At 46.8% G+C, this 14381-nt stretch overlaps 1 long non-coding RNA gene across 2 annotated transcripts; it reads right to left on the reverse strand.

The window, feature by feature from the left end:
* Positions 1-429: 429 nt before the first annotated feature.
* On the reverse strand, positions 430-13519 carry LOC122234935. 2 transcript variants are annotated; one of them, XR_006212933.1, is made up of 4 exons: positions 12434-13519; positions 11529-11723; positions 569-995; positions 430-450 (listed from the first exon to the last, which is right to left on the reverse strand). It is a non-coding gene; the product is annotated as an uncharacterized LOC122234935 (long non-coding RNA). The 2 variants fall into 2 exon arrangements; XR_006212934.1 differs by lacking the exons at positions 430-450; positions 569-995 and adding an exon at positions 10256-10772.
* Positions 13520-14381: the final 862 nt, after the last annotated feature.

Here is a 14381-nt window from a genome sequence, read left to right on the forward strand (position 1 = left end):
ATTTTTTTTTTCTGATTCCAGATGTAATATAGTTTACTGTGGAAGATTTGGAGGTGAAAGATAAGCATACAAAGAAATGGAAATCGCCTTGATATGGAAGCTCTAGAAGCTATCCTCAGGGGCCCGCTGTGAACTTTGTGGAGGTCTGTCCTGCCGGGCTTGCTGGCCCTATGGCGCGTTTGCCTTTTTCTGTCATTTTGTGCACACGTGCATTACCTTGGACGTAATAGGTGGTCAATGTCTTTGCTATTTTTGCAACTTGAATTATTACTTACATTATTGTTTCACAAAGGTGGAGTCGTAAAATGCCTCAGTTTTGTATACGGTGGAACTGATGGTATTAAAGAAATGTTAAAATCATCTGGGGCACCTGGCTGGCTCAGTCGGTAGAGTATGCCACTCTTGATCTCAGGGTTGTGAGTTCAAGCCCCATGTTGGGTGTGGAACCTACTTTAAAAAAAAAAAGAAATATTTAAATAATCCAATAAATTGTATTAATCAGGGTTCTTTGTATTGCAAGAACCAGAAACTCCCACTCATTTAATTTGAAGTCTAGGGAAAGGCTTACTTATTTGCATGGCCAAATCCAGGGATCAAATAATATTGTCATCTTTTCTCTTTTCCTCTCATTTTTCAGCTCAGCCTTGTTTCTGTGTCTTTTCTTTGCATACTGGATTTATTCTCTTCCTCCTGCTTCATACAGCCTTTCTCGAAATTGCTGAAAAGTCTTGAGTTGACATTCCCACCATTCATGATCCAAAGAGGAGAAAGGCTCTCTTTCCTTCTGAATCCAACTAGTAGCATGAGAACTCTGACGGGACCCACTGGGGTCATCTGTGTCTCTTGAACCAATCACTGGGTCCCTGGGTTTGGTTTGGTGGCTGGCCTGGGATCTCTTTCCATCCTGTATGCTGCCAGTGGGGCTGTGGGTGGGCTTAAAATGATCATGGCGTCTTCACCACTGTACAGAAGTGCAGGAATGGGGGAAGGGGCTTCTGAAAAGAGACAAACAAACAGAGGAAAGTTGCTAAATGCACTGGGCAAACAAAACTTCAGCAACCAGTCACCTCTCTCCTTTTTTAAAAAAAAGTACTGTTTCAGGGGCACCTGGGCGGCTCAGTCGGTTGAGAGTCTGACTCTTGATTTCAGCTCGGGTCATGATCTCATGGTTTCATGAGACAGAGCCCCATGTCCAGCTCTAAGCTGAGAGCACAGAGCCTTCTTGGGATTCTCTTTCTCCCTGTCGCTTTGCTCCTCCCCTGCTCTCTCTCTCTCAAAATAAATAGGTAAACATTAAAAAAAATAAAAATAAAAATAATTACTGATTCAGCTTAGAATTAAGGGTCAGATGTACATGTATAAGACATCTGTAAAGTGGAGAAAATAAAGAAAATATATAAAAATGATTTTTACATTTTTAATTAATCATTAACTGGAATATGCCTGATTATCTTTGATGGAATATTGTACATATAGTTGATAGCACACTGGCTCTTTTAGCTGAATTAATTGCTGATATATACTACCCTTGAGGATTGATATGGTTTTCTTTCATTGTACATTCCAATTGGAAAATCATTATCAAATAGCTCACGAAGTCCAAATGAGAATCCTCTCCTCTCATTCTTTCTTGACACATACTGTCTGTTCTATAACAACGTGAAATAAATCCTGTTAGCATTTTTCATAACAAAAACCAACAATAACTATTAAAGGACCATTTCAATTAATAATATGGGAGATACTTGTACTTTAGGCTTCTGCCAACAGGGTTTAAAACAATGTTTATTGGATGCACTTTATTTATTTATTTATTTATTTATTTATTTATTTATAATTTTATTTTTGAGAGAGAGAGTGAGGGCAGGGGAGGGGCAGAGAGAGAGAGGGAGACAAGGGATTCGAAACAGGCTCTGTGCTGACAGGGGAGAGCCCGATTTGGGGCTGGAACTCATGAACCGCGAGACCATGACCTGAGCAGCAGTTGGACACTTAAGCGACTGAGCCACCCAGGTGCCCCGGCTTCATCACTATTTAAAAAAAAATTTTTTTTTTAATTGAAGTATAGTTGACACACAATGTTATATTAGTTTCAGGCGTACAACATTAGAGATCACAACTTCCACACTACGCTCTACATCTGTCACCATACAATGTTATTATAGTAGCACTGACTATACTCCCCATGCCGTGTCCTCCATCCCATGACTTAATCATTCCATAACCGGAAGCTTCCCAGACCCCTTCACCCATGTGGCCCCGTATGTATGGGTCTCTTTCTGTTCTTTGTTTGCTCTTTTTCTTTTGTTTCGTTCTGTATTCCGCATACGAGGGGAAATCGCATGGGGTTTTGTCTTTCCCTGACTTGTTTCACTTAGCATAACACCCTCTAGGTCTATCCATGTTGTTGCAAATGGCAAGATTTCATTCTCCTTTTTTATGGCTGAGTAATATTCCACTGCATATTCACACCACATCTTCTTATCCATCCATCATGGATACTTAGGTAGCTCCGTATCTTGACTATTGTAAATAATGTCGCAATAAACACAGCGATGCATAGATCTATTCAAATTAGGGTTGTCATTTCCTTTCAGTAAATACTCAGTAGTGGAATTACTGGATCCTGCGGTATTTCTATTTTTAGTTTTTTGAAGAACTTCCATACCATACTGTTTTCTATAGTGGCTATACCAATTTACCTTTTGACCGACAGTGCGCGAGGGCTTCCTTTTCTCCACATCCTCACCGATACTTGTTATTTCTCGTGGCCAGTCATTTTTTTTTTTAAACAAGATTTTTGGTGTCAGCATAACAAAATATCTAATTTTTGGGGGTCTTACTGTATATGATCACCTAGATCTAAAACTACTTCCTGGTAGTAATACCAGATTTATGCACAGATACATCCAGGGAAAAAACTATGGTGATCTAATTTGTTCTAGGAAGTCATTTAAGCACTAAGGAGTGAGACCTAAATTCCTCTGTAGGCATATGAGTTAGTTTCTATTCTTTATCATCTTTCAGGTGTTTTGAATAAATTACTTCATAATCTCTTATAGTCAGAACTGGCCAGAGTTGGGTCTTTTGCTTTATTTTTATCGTCTGTGTTTTTTCTGAAATCTTTTCATCCATACGTAGGGTCCTTTCCTCCATATTATTATTATTTTTTTCTAACAATGGTTCTATCTCCTTCATTGCTCTAGGGTCCTGCACTGAGAAGCCCTGATCTGACCAGTTATGATATGAACTCTAGAATCCAGAGTGGAAAACGGCCCAGGATTTGTGCTGGAGTGGCCACCAAGCTGGCCTTCCATGTGCTCTTTTGTCTGTACTCTGGTCGCTCGAAAGCTGTGCCAGGGACTCTTTTCCAGCTTGACTTTCAGTAGTTTCACTGCTAACATGAATATGCTTTTGATTTTTGTGCAGTATTGTACCTTCCTTCTCCCTCTCCAGCCCAACCTCCTGAAAATAGGGGCTTCCTGAATCGACACCTCTCCTAGCAAGCGACTCGGGTGGTCCATTTTCCTACCATCACAAGAGTGGACCTGGTCTCAGCATGTTGTGGGAATAGGTAATAAACTCACAGTACTGTCGTTTCTTTCCTGGCTCTTTAGAGAGAGTAATTTCACTGCTCTCTCCATAGTTTTCCTATGTTGTTATTGGGATTCTCGATGCTTGAGTGAGTAACTTCCTTTTTTTTTTTTTTTGATGTTTATTTATTTTTGAGGGACAGAGCATGAGTGGGGGAGGGGTAGAGAGAGAGGGAGACACAGAATCCGAAGCAGGCTCCAGGCTCTGAGCTGTCAGCACAGAGCCCGACACGGGGCTCGAACTCACGAGCCGTGAGCTCATGACCCCAGCCGAAGTCGGACACCCAACCAACTGAGCCCCCCAGGTGTCCCAAGTAGTTTCCTTTTTATTTCATTAGATACTGCCCAGCCTTTTCCAGGATGATGTTCAGCGAGCCCTACTTCTTTATCAAGAAGATCCCATTTCTCCAGCACATCAAGTTTCTGTTAGAATGCCATCCTTCAGCTGATGCATTTGTTGCAAGGCAAGCCACAGAGAGACGGAATAGTTCGTAGCTACATGGCACTGTATAGCTCGTAACCCTTGGCTGCTTTAGCCTACACAGTGTAACAGGGATTTACCATGTGATCTGTCTTGGAAAATAGGAAGCAGAATGGAAACTCTCCCTGTGGATGAGTGAAGTTTGGCCATTTAAGTTGTGTGACAATTACAGAACGTTGATTTGGGATCCTGCTCTACAGCTACTGAGTGGAGGGAAAAATGTTTTTGGTGTTCTTTGTCCTGCCCGTGCAGGGATCCTGACGTCTACAAGTTGGTTAAAGCTGTGGTTACTGCTTCCCCCTTTAACTCTGTCTCTTCTTAATATGTAAGCAAGTTGGAGTCTCTATCAGTAAATGATCTTAGGTAGAAAGCATGGATAGAGATGTCCAATATTACTTAAGGGTGCAAGAAACATTAACACTCAGAGAAATAGATGTTCAAATATAAGAAGAGAATGGGGTTTATTTTGTTCCAGCTAGTAGAAAATAGCTTTTTGGATCACTCCTGATGATAGCAGTGGGGATTCATATCAAAAATCTTCCCTTTCCTCCTGTATCAGTTATCTATAGCTGTGTAACAAACCATTCCCAAACTTGATGATGTCTAACAACTACAATCACGTTATAATCCATCACTAGTTCCAAAGGTTGGGAGTTCAGGAAGCCTCAGCTAGGCTGATTGTCTCCAGGCCTACCAAATGGTTGTCATCAGACCGTAGCTGATCCGGGACAGTGGAAGGCTGGAGAGTGGGGCCTGTACTGATATGCCTATCTCCCTACGTCCAGTCTCAGAGCCTCTGTTGTGGTCTCCAGCACCGGTGCTAAGTAGCCATTGTGGGGGGCTCTGGCCTAAGCTCTGGGCACAACAGCCTTATATACACCTATCCCTTATATACACCAGCTGGCTTGGCCTTCTTCACAGAATAGTGGTCTCTAGGTGGTAGAACTTGGTACACAGAGACTTTAGGGTTCAGTGTGCACACTGCAGAGAACCCAGGTAAAAACCTCTTGGCGCCCATGACACAGACTTAGAAGTCCTGTAGAGCCATTTCTGTCAAACTCTGTGGGTCAGCCAGGCACTAAGGCTGGTCCAGGTTCAAGGAGAGTGGATACAGACTGACGCCTCTCGATGATAGGAATGTCAAACAATTTGCAGGCATATTTTTAAAGTATCACACTTCTCCAAGACAATGTTAATCTATCCTTTGGATTTGACTTTAAGTGCATGCTTTTAAAAAATTGTCCTGATGGGCCATTGGCCTAAAGAATTAAAAGGGACATATATATTGTAAAGTTCCACAGTAGATCAGTATATTCTGTGACATAGCGTGAATAATATGGAGGCTTTGTGCATATCAGATCGGCCCAATTCATGCCAAGCATTCTACAGACAGTTAATAAAGAGTAACAGAATGAATGAATGAATATATAATGAATTAGTTCACATATCTGTCATCAATCAAAAGAGCTCTTAAGCCAAATAGATTTGAAGCCAACAGAATGAATTATAACTTGGCATCTTGAGTGAGGAAATATGTTTCTAAAATATAATTAGTTTAGCATTTGTTTTGCTTTGTTTCATTCTATTTGTACATACGATTTCGTTAAAAGGCAGTCACATATATTCAAATAACTGCCTGATTGGGTGACAGAAGGCAGAGGTAGAGAACATTTTCTGAAAAGTATTAGGAGGCTCCAGGTCAAGAGTCTGAAAATGTAGAGGCCACAGTGTCCCCAGTGCCCTTCAGCCGCTGAGGGAAGGAACATTGGAATTCTCTCCAAAGACTGGAAGGTAGTTTCTGTGGGGTTCCTTAGCGCTCACGCAGGTCCTTCTCCTTTCTCTGGAAAATCAGTGCCAGGGAAGAAGCTTACGATGTTTCTAAAATTCCAGATACGGTACATCACATCATAACAATTTCACTCCTCATACAGTTAGAAAGTCCCATTTTAGACCTGACTGTCCCGGGTCCTTTTCTACTTCCAGATTAGCTCTGGATGTGCCCACCTGCACACTCAGGGATAGGTGTATATAAGGCTGTTGTGCCCAGAGCTTAGGCCAGAGCCCCCCACAATGGCTACTTAGCACCTTATGCCCCCTCTGATGGCCCCACGTTGTCCTCTGGCTTCGGTGGGGGGTGCTGTTCCCGTCCGTGACCCAGGATTGGATATCACCATCACAACAGCGTGTGTACAATTTGACAGCAGGGATCTGGGACCCGATCGTGTTTGCCTTTTAGGAAGTTCGTTCTGATAGCAGTGGGGGAGAGTGATTCAGGATGGGGAGGAGATGGCCGACAGCAGCAGCAGCTATGAGGCGGCTGCGACGGTCCAGGAGGCCGGTGACGCAGGCATGGATTGACTGGCGAACACCAAGAGAGGTTTGCAGAAGTGTGGGGTAAATTCATCAGCTGCTTGGGGTTGAGGGGCGGTATTGGCCCAGGAACACACTGTGGTTGAACCTGGCTGACAGGGTAGAGCACAACGTGACTTTCACAAGGAATAGGAAGGAAGGAACTTTGGCTGGGAGGTGACGGGAATAAGGGGCTGAGGGAAAGGGCACTTGGTTATGGCTTAGGGGAGTGTGAGCACCGAGGCTTTGTTACTGGGAAAGAGGAAATTTGGGTTAGCAAAGGGCATTTACTTGATGCAGAGAACTTCCTTATCTCTGGGCCTGCACAGATTGTTTCTTAACCATCACTGTTCGCAGAACAAGATTTAAGTGAGTTTTACCTTTTAGAATCCACACATATTTTTTTTCCTTTTTAAATAAAGATCCTCATCAAAGGAATGAATGGGTAAGAGAACAAGGAGAGAGCGCGGGTTCTGGGAACGGATTTCTGCTGGTGGACCACACTTATTCTCAGCCTGGAAAAATGTGAGTGAATATGGCCTGGTGGTTTTGAAACCTGCATAAACGTCATTGGTAGGCGATTTCCTGAAGGTCTTGTCTCTTAACAAGGGGCTCTTCCCCCTAAAACTCCAGGGGGCATTTGAGTGTGAGAAGGGGTAATCTGATTGCGGCAGTGACTGGGTGGGGGTGTCTCTGGCACGTCTCCGGCCGAGGTCATGAATGCTGAACGATCTGCTGTATCTTGACACTCACGCAAAAAAGAATCGTACTGCCTGCAAAATAGCACCTGCACTGAGTAACAGGGAGGCTCGAGCTGTCAAAGAGCGTTCATCTTTATGGTGTTGTCATTCATTGACTTTCAGTTACACAGAGATTTATTTTGTTCTTTTTTTTGGAAGGTAAAACAAGATGTGAGGAAACGGCCCTAACCTCGCTCCGTCTTCTTGCCTGGGGTCCTTTGGAAAGAGACCTCTCTGGGAGGGGTTGCTGGTGGTGATGGAAAGTGACACTGGAGGTGGGAGTAGGGGCAGCCTGCAGCCCGAGACTCAGGACTGTTCTCCTCAGGCCAGGCCTGGAAAGGTGTGCTGGAAAGCTCCAGAAGTTGGAGAATCACAGTCCTGAAACAACTTGGGCCCAGGAGGGGTGCCGAGGCCGGCTACAGTGGGCGGGGTTTTTGGCTTTTGCAGACACCTGCCTCCAAGCAGCAGGTGCCCCAGTTTTCACAAAAAGGAAATGAGAACGCCTGTCTGTGTCCTTCCTTCCATCAGAGACATCAGCGTCTTGTAGCACTTGTCTGAGTTGCAAAGCTCAGGCCTATTTGTCATTCTTTATCAGAGGAACAACTCGTGCCCTGGGCTTACTTAGTAATGGGGCATCCGCGACTGACTCGGGGCTGTCCTGGGACTAGAGGCTGCTCAGCCAGCCCGAAGCCTCGGATGCCCCGAGGACAGGCTGTGTGGCTGGGTTAGCTGCCGAGTGACAGGGGGCTGCGGTGTCCCCTACTGGAACATGATGCCTGACTCCCACAAGTAAAATGATACGGGAGCGGGTGGCCGAGAACGCACACACAGTGTCATCAGCGTGAGGTGACGCAGGCCATTTGGTTTCACCTAACAGGGTGAGGTACCATCCTGCGGCTGTTGTTTAGCCAGGCCTGAGATGAAGCTTTCGTGGGGAGGGCCTCATGCAGGACTGGCCTTCCTTCTTGCAAAGGCCCGAGTGACATCTGTCTTTCAATGAGAAGCATTAAGGAATTGGAGAACTGCCCATGTCGGAGTCCAGCAAGAACTCGTGTACTTCTGTTGCACGGCGGGTGAGTTCCACTCACCCAGAGGTTAGAGTGTTTATTAATGTCTGGAGCATGAGCCAAGGCCCAGATGCTGTGCTTGGTTCTGGGGACACCGAGAGATATTGCTCTCAGGGAGCTCTCAGCCCATAGGGAAGGTAGACAAGAAAGCAAATAATTTCAGCGGAGTTACATACATGGCCATTGTGAGACAGATGCCGAAAGATATGGAGGTGGCACAAAGGAAGGACTCATCAGCAGGTACAGGAGGGCACAGGAGCTAGGGCCAGGGAAGTCTCAGAAGACACGAGTGGCCGAGTTGGGGCTTGAAGAATGAGTATAAATCAGCCGAGTGGCCAGAAGGGCATAGACGTCCAGGCAGAAGGCAAGGCAAATACAAAGGCATGACCGTATAGAATAACAGAGGTTTCTTGAAGTTGCAAGTAGTTCTTTATGATTAGACATAGAAGGTAAGGTGGGAGCAGCAGGACCCAAGTAGTCAGGCAGGGGCCTGGTCATGGGGGACCTTTCATGACACACAGGATGCCATCCTGTGAATGAAACAATACCCTGAAGGGCTTCAGGTGGAGGAGTAACGTAGTGATAGCTGTGTATCCGAAATATGTTGGATGGGTTGAGAAGGGGCAAGATGGGAATTTGTGGAGCCAGTTTTAAGACGCCATTGCAATGGGGAGTCTTAGCGATGATAGTTGGGATTAGGCACTGATCATGGGGATGGGTCAAGAGCATGTCTAGAATGCAAGAGGTGAACATAAGAGGGTCTCGTGGCCAGCTGTGGAATGCTAGGGAGAGGAGAGAATGATGGCTGTAGAGTTCTAAACTGGGTGACCAGGTACGTCGTGGTGCTGTACAGAAGTGCTTTTGTTTTGGTTGAGGTGGTTGGGTTTGGGGGGCTAGGAAGGAAAGAAAGAAAGGTAGAGATAATGAGTTCAGTTGACCGTAGTGTTAGACACGGTGCCTTTGAGGTGTTTATGAGATGTTTGGCTGGAGATGTTCAGCAGGCGGCTGGGTGCACAGTGGAGCTACCTGTCGTCAGCATAGTGAATGATGCAAATCCAACTACACAGTCAGCAAATAGATGCATTGTCCATGTTCCTGTCCCCTTCCTCACCCCTGTGATTTGTCCTGGGATCAAGAGTGGAGCAGGTTATTTAGGCCTAATGTGAATTGCATTTTCCTGCCCATAAACTAGTAATTGGTTTGGGGTGAGCCCTTGATTCAATTTGTGTCAATGAGAAGCCATCGAAAACATCGAGATTTATGCTGGGAATCCTGGGAACGATTCTAATGGAAGAATTTGCCAGCGCTATAGCTTCGGGTGGGCATCTTTAGACTCACACGAAGAGGATTTTTGATAAAGGAGAAAATGTGAAGGAGCAAGGGAGAGAGGAGAGACAGCGAGAGAAAGGAGAGATGTAGAAAGAAAACGTGGTTCGAGTCACATTATTTGAGCCCTGGTCAAGCCAGGTCTGGGCTTCTCACTCTTGGAACCAATACATTTCTTTTTATTTTTCTTTAGTCAATCAGAGCCAGGCTTTCTGTCACTTACACCAAGTGGGTCCTAACCCATCTAGAGGCCTCTGGAACGTTCTGCAAGTGTAGAATTGGTGAGCCGAAGCTAAAGGATGGGGTGCTAAAAATCGGTTCTGCAAAAGAAAACTCTAGTAGAGGTGGAGATGCTCAGGATACTCAGACAGAGGTCCAGAGCAGGCTCTTACTCCCCTGGGCTCTTTCAGCTGATGCTCTGGCACAGTGGTTCTCAAAGTATGAACCTCTGACCAACAGCATCAGTGTTACTTGGCAATTGGTTGGAAATCAAAATTCTTGGATTCTTAGAAATTGAGGATCATGGAGCCCAAGAGTCTGCGCCTTTTTTTTTCTTAATGTTTATTTATTTTTGAAAGAGCGCAAGTGGAGGCAGAGGCTGAGTTGGGGGGGGAGGGTGACAGAGGATCCAAAGCAGGCTCTGAGCTGTCAGCACAGAGCCCCATGTGGGGCTCCAACTCAGGAACTGAGAGATGATGACCCGAGCGGAAGTCAGCGCTCAATTGATGGAGCTACCCAGGCGTCCCCAGGGATCTGTATCTTACTAACCTTTCAAGGGACCAAAGCCTGAGGACCTCTGCTCCTAGACTATTTCTGAGTATTGCCAAATACAGGATTGCCGGATGGTCATATAGGGTGCATGTGGAATTTGGAGGATGTTGGTGTCAAGGGAGACTTGAAACTTGGCTTCCCTGCTGAAATGGCACACTCAAAATCTTAGGTCCAACCCCTGGGCTCACGGGCTTGCTGCAACACCATGATTTTGTGATACAAGTTGAGACACGGGGCTGGGTTTTTCTGGATCAAAGTGCAGTGATCTGTGAGTTCACATTTCTTTTCTGGAGATTGTAATAATCGATTAGATACCCTTAGTTCACCGCTATTTAATCCTACTGATGCCTAATGAAGTGCAACACGTTGGGGCAGAGTGTGATCGATGAGGCAGCATCGCACGTCTCCAAGTAAAATGAAGCGGGTGAAGGTGGATGTCTTCTACCTATGATGGGAAATGAAACCCTTCAATGACTGATCCCCATTCTACTTAGGGCTTGTCCAGGTTGGGAGCTATGAAGGGATCTGAATGATAGGGGACCCTTAGTATTCCTTCGGGTACATTTTGGAGATGCAGAAATCCAGTACTTTCCATTAAGACAGAGAGGGGGATGATCTTCAAGAAGGGCTGGGTTGGTTTATTCAGAAGCGAGAAGTCTGTACCTTCCTGCTCTAGGTGCTTTTGTCTTTCTTTAAGAAAAGCAAACGTTAACGTAATGGGAAAATACGGGCTTGGAAGTGATGTAGCCTGAGTTCGAATCTTAGGTCTATCACTTAGTTGCTATGTGACATCAGGTATGGAACCCAAACTGTCTAAGCCTCAATTCCTATTGAGAAAATGGAGATAGTAATCTTCCGCGGTTGTCATGAGGTGTAGAAGGAATCTGAGAAGGACTTGGCATGTACAATGTACTCAGGCGATTTTCCCCTCCTCTGATGCCCTCTATTAAGCTCCCACAGTGTCATCTGTTCCCATAAACCCACTGTCCTAACATAGCTCTTCTGCATCTCAAGTCCCCTACTCCTGCCAGATCTGTCCCCTGCCAAGTTCCCAAGTCTCCAGAATTACTCTCTCCTCTAAAAATAACGCCCCTTTTCAAAGGTAGGCAGGTTTGACTAGTCATCACCATATAAAGGGGGTGATGTTCCAGGTGAACTTGACTGACCAAAGCCCCCCCCCCCCCCGGCTGGTAATGAATACCTTGTTTTTCCCAGCCCCCGCAGGAGCAGATTCAGTCCCAAGACTCTCCAGTTGGCGGGTACAAGGTGATGGTTAGGGCAGGCAGGTGCTTCTGGGACCCTCTCTTACTTGTGCATTCTTTTCTGGCTCATTCATTCACTCATGCAATGAACATGCGGGGAGTCCCGGTCATGCTAACCAGGAACTGTGTGAACTCTAGGGGATAGAAAGGTGAATCAGACAGTCCCGGAATTCAAGAAGCTCAGATATGGAGAGCAGACAGACACCCAAGCAGACAGTTGGCCTTCAGGGAGGCTTGAGTCTTAACAGATTGATAAACAGGTGAAGAAGGGCAGGAGAGGGTCTATTAGGTCAAGGGACTGGCATTAGCAATGCCAGAGATTAGTCACAGGGTGAGCATGGGAGAACCCCCGGAAGTTGCACTGCTGGTTGGTAAAGGTTGAGAAAATGTTTGAAAAGGAAGTTGAGAGTTAAGCAGAGGCCCACTAATTTTATCCAAGGGATGGGGAGCCCCTTGGCGTGTTCACTAGTGCTCAGGGGGTGGCCGATCAGATTTAACTAGATTTCTAGCTAAAACTTCTCGAACGCTTACCCCGGTGCCAGGCACCTCGCGAGGCACCGTATGTTAGCAGAATTATTTGATATGGGTTTCTTTGGCTTTGAGTGGAGGATGGGCACAGGCAGGGTGGGGAGGTGACCAGGCGGAGGCAGTGGGCCGCTGTGTGGAGACGGCGGCATGAAGGCAGCCTGAGAAGGCAGGAGGGCCGCAGGCTAGGAGGGAGGGCCCGAGTCTGGGCAGGGACTGGTCCACGGGGGTCCCAACTGGGGGTCAAAGTGGAGTTTAACCCTGGACCCTGAATCTGAAGATCCATATGTATATGGCCCAAGGTTGACCTCTCTCCTACCGGATGATGTCTCGCTTTTTCCGGGCAGGAAACCTCTCCCCGGTCACACACATCTCCATTCCATCCGCAAATCCCTTTCGGGGAGAAAAGCCCTTGGCGACAATGGCTTCTCTTCATTCCGGGCACCGACAGCCTGACAACCGGCAGAAGCGGCCGCGCCGCGGCACGAGCAGCTGAGCACCCATCCGGTGAGGTCCGGGCGCCCTTAAAGGCGGTGAATTTCGGTTGTGCGGCTTTTGCACAAAACCAAAAGCCCCAGGGCGGTCTCGTCTCCCGCAGAGGTGCCGGCCGCGACAGGCGAGCGCGGTGGAAGCGCGGGTCTCAGGTCGCGGGCGCCGCCGGGGCGCCGTGGTCCAGCAGGGGGCAGCATTGAGACATTAACGAGGGGAGCGACCGGCGCCGCGCAGCGCAGCCGCAGGGCCCACGCTCGTCCTGGGCGCTAACCTTTCAAGCAATTCCCGGGGGAGCCCTTCCTGCCCGGTGAAGGCTGCCCGAAAACGAGCAGGCGTTAAGAATGAAAGATGAAGCAATTCCCTTCCGCAGAATGAAAATGAGCTGTCATTTAGTAAATTATCAGTTGATGACACATTCTTCCAGCTTCAAGGTGGTTTTTGTTGAAGAGCAGGAGCCAGGTTGAGGGCTTTTTGCCCCGGCGCCCACCCCAGAACACCAAGCACCGCGTGTGTGCCAGAAAGGCTGAAGGCTGGAAGCAGGGACTGGGCACCCGGGGCGCAGGAGAGAAGGGATGCGGTTGCGTTAAGGAGGCTAAGAACGCAGGCACATTTCCAGCCGGGCTGTGATCAGGCAGAAGGCGACATAGCCTCACAGCATGATGAAGGGAGCTGGGAAGGCAGAAGGTGACGGGAAGCAGGCAGGATGCTCTTCCCGTCGGAGACCTGTGTCTCCTTCCGTATTGACTCTGCATCAGCGGAACATGGTTAGCGTTTTCTTTGTCCTTCTTCACCTCCTTTGACCTGCCGTCCCTCTGCCTGCTTCCCCGCGGAACTGAGGGAGAGACCTGGGCATACCCTCAAGGTTGAAAAAGGCCCCGAATGCCTTCCCATCTGGCCGGAAGGGTGGGACCATTTCTTTCTCCCATTCTCTGTGTGTTCACACAGTGGATGCTGAGTCAGTGTTCCAGAATCTGAACTGACCGCCAGCAGAGTTCTTGCAGAAAGCATGTTGAGATGTGTGTCCGCTAGGGTGCCCAAGCTGTCAATATTAAATCGGTTTAAAGGGGCATATTTATGGGCTCCAAGAAGGGAAACATAAGCCCAGGTGGGCAAACTGGGTAAAACCCTGTGAGGCCCTCTTCCCTTAGCCCAATGGAATACTAATGATATCCTTGGGCAAAGGTTCCTTGCTCCTACAAAAAACGACTTTTTGCTGTTCCCCGTGTGCTTTATTTCTTTGCAGATAGTACTGATTATTTCTTCTGGATAATTACCCTCAAATCCCCAATTTTCCCCATACTCGTGGTCTTGTTATAAGTGAAAGCCCCCTTGTCTGATAATCATGAGGGCTCTAAAGAGCCTACTGCGAAGTGATTTGGACTTGAAGCGTAGAATTTCCTCCGTCCTTTTAGAAGTGATGAATTTGGCGGGTTGAATCAAATTCCTCCCTGATACAGGCAAAGGAGATGTTTGTAAGCAGCCTAAGAACCCAAAGCATATTTAGGAATATGCACCTTGATTTTTCTCTTTGAATTAAAATATTTTGAAAAGTATTTGTGTGGTGTCAGAATGTGAGTCATGAGAGTGCGGGGACATCCAGTGACTCAGGCACCTCAATCCTTGTCACCGAGGGAACTGGACTTTGTGAGCAGAAGAAACTGGGTTTAAAAGCCAGCTCTGCCTTTACTTATTTCGTTCTTTTTTTTTTTAAGCGCATTTATTTATTTTGAGAGAGAGGAGAGGGGAGAGACAGGCAGAGAGGGAGAGAGAGAACC

The sequence above is a fragment of the Panthera tigris genome, chromosome F2 (assembly GCF_018350195.1).
Source record: "Panthera tigris isolate Pti1 chromosome F2, P.tigris_Pti1_mat1.1, whole genome shotgun sequence".
Classification (NCBI taxonomy): domain Eukaryota; kingdom Metazoa; phylum Chordata; class Mammalia; order Carnivora; family Felidae; genus Panthera; species Panthera tigris.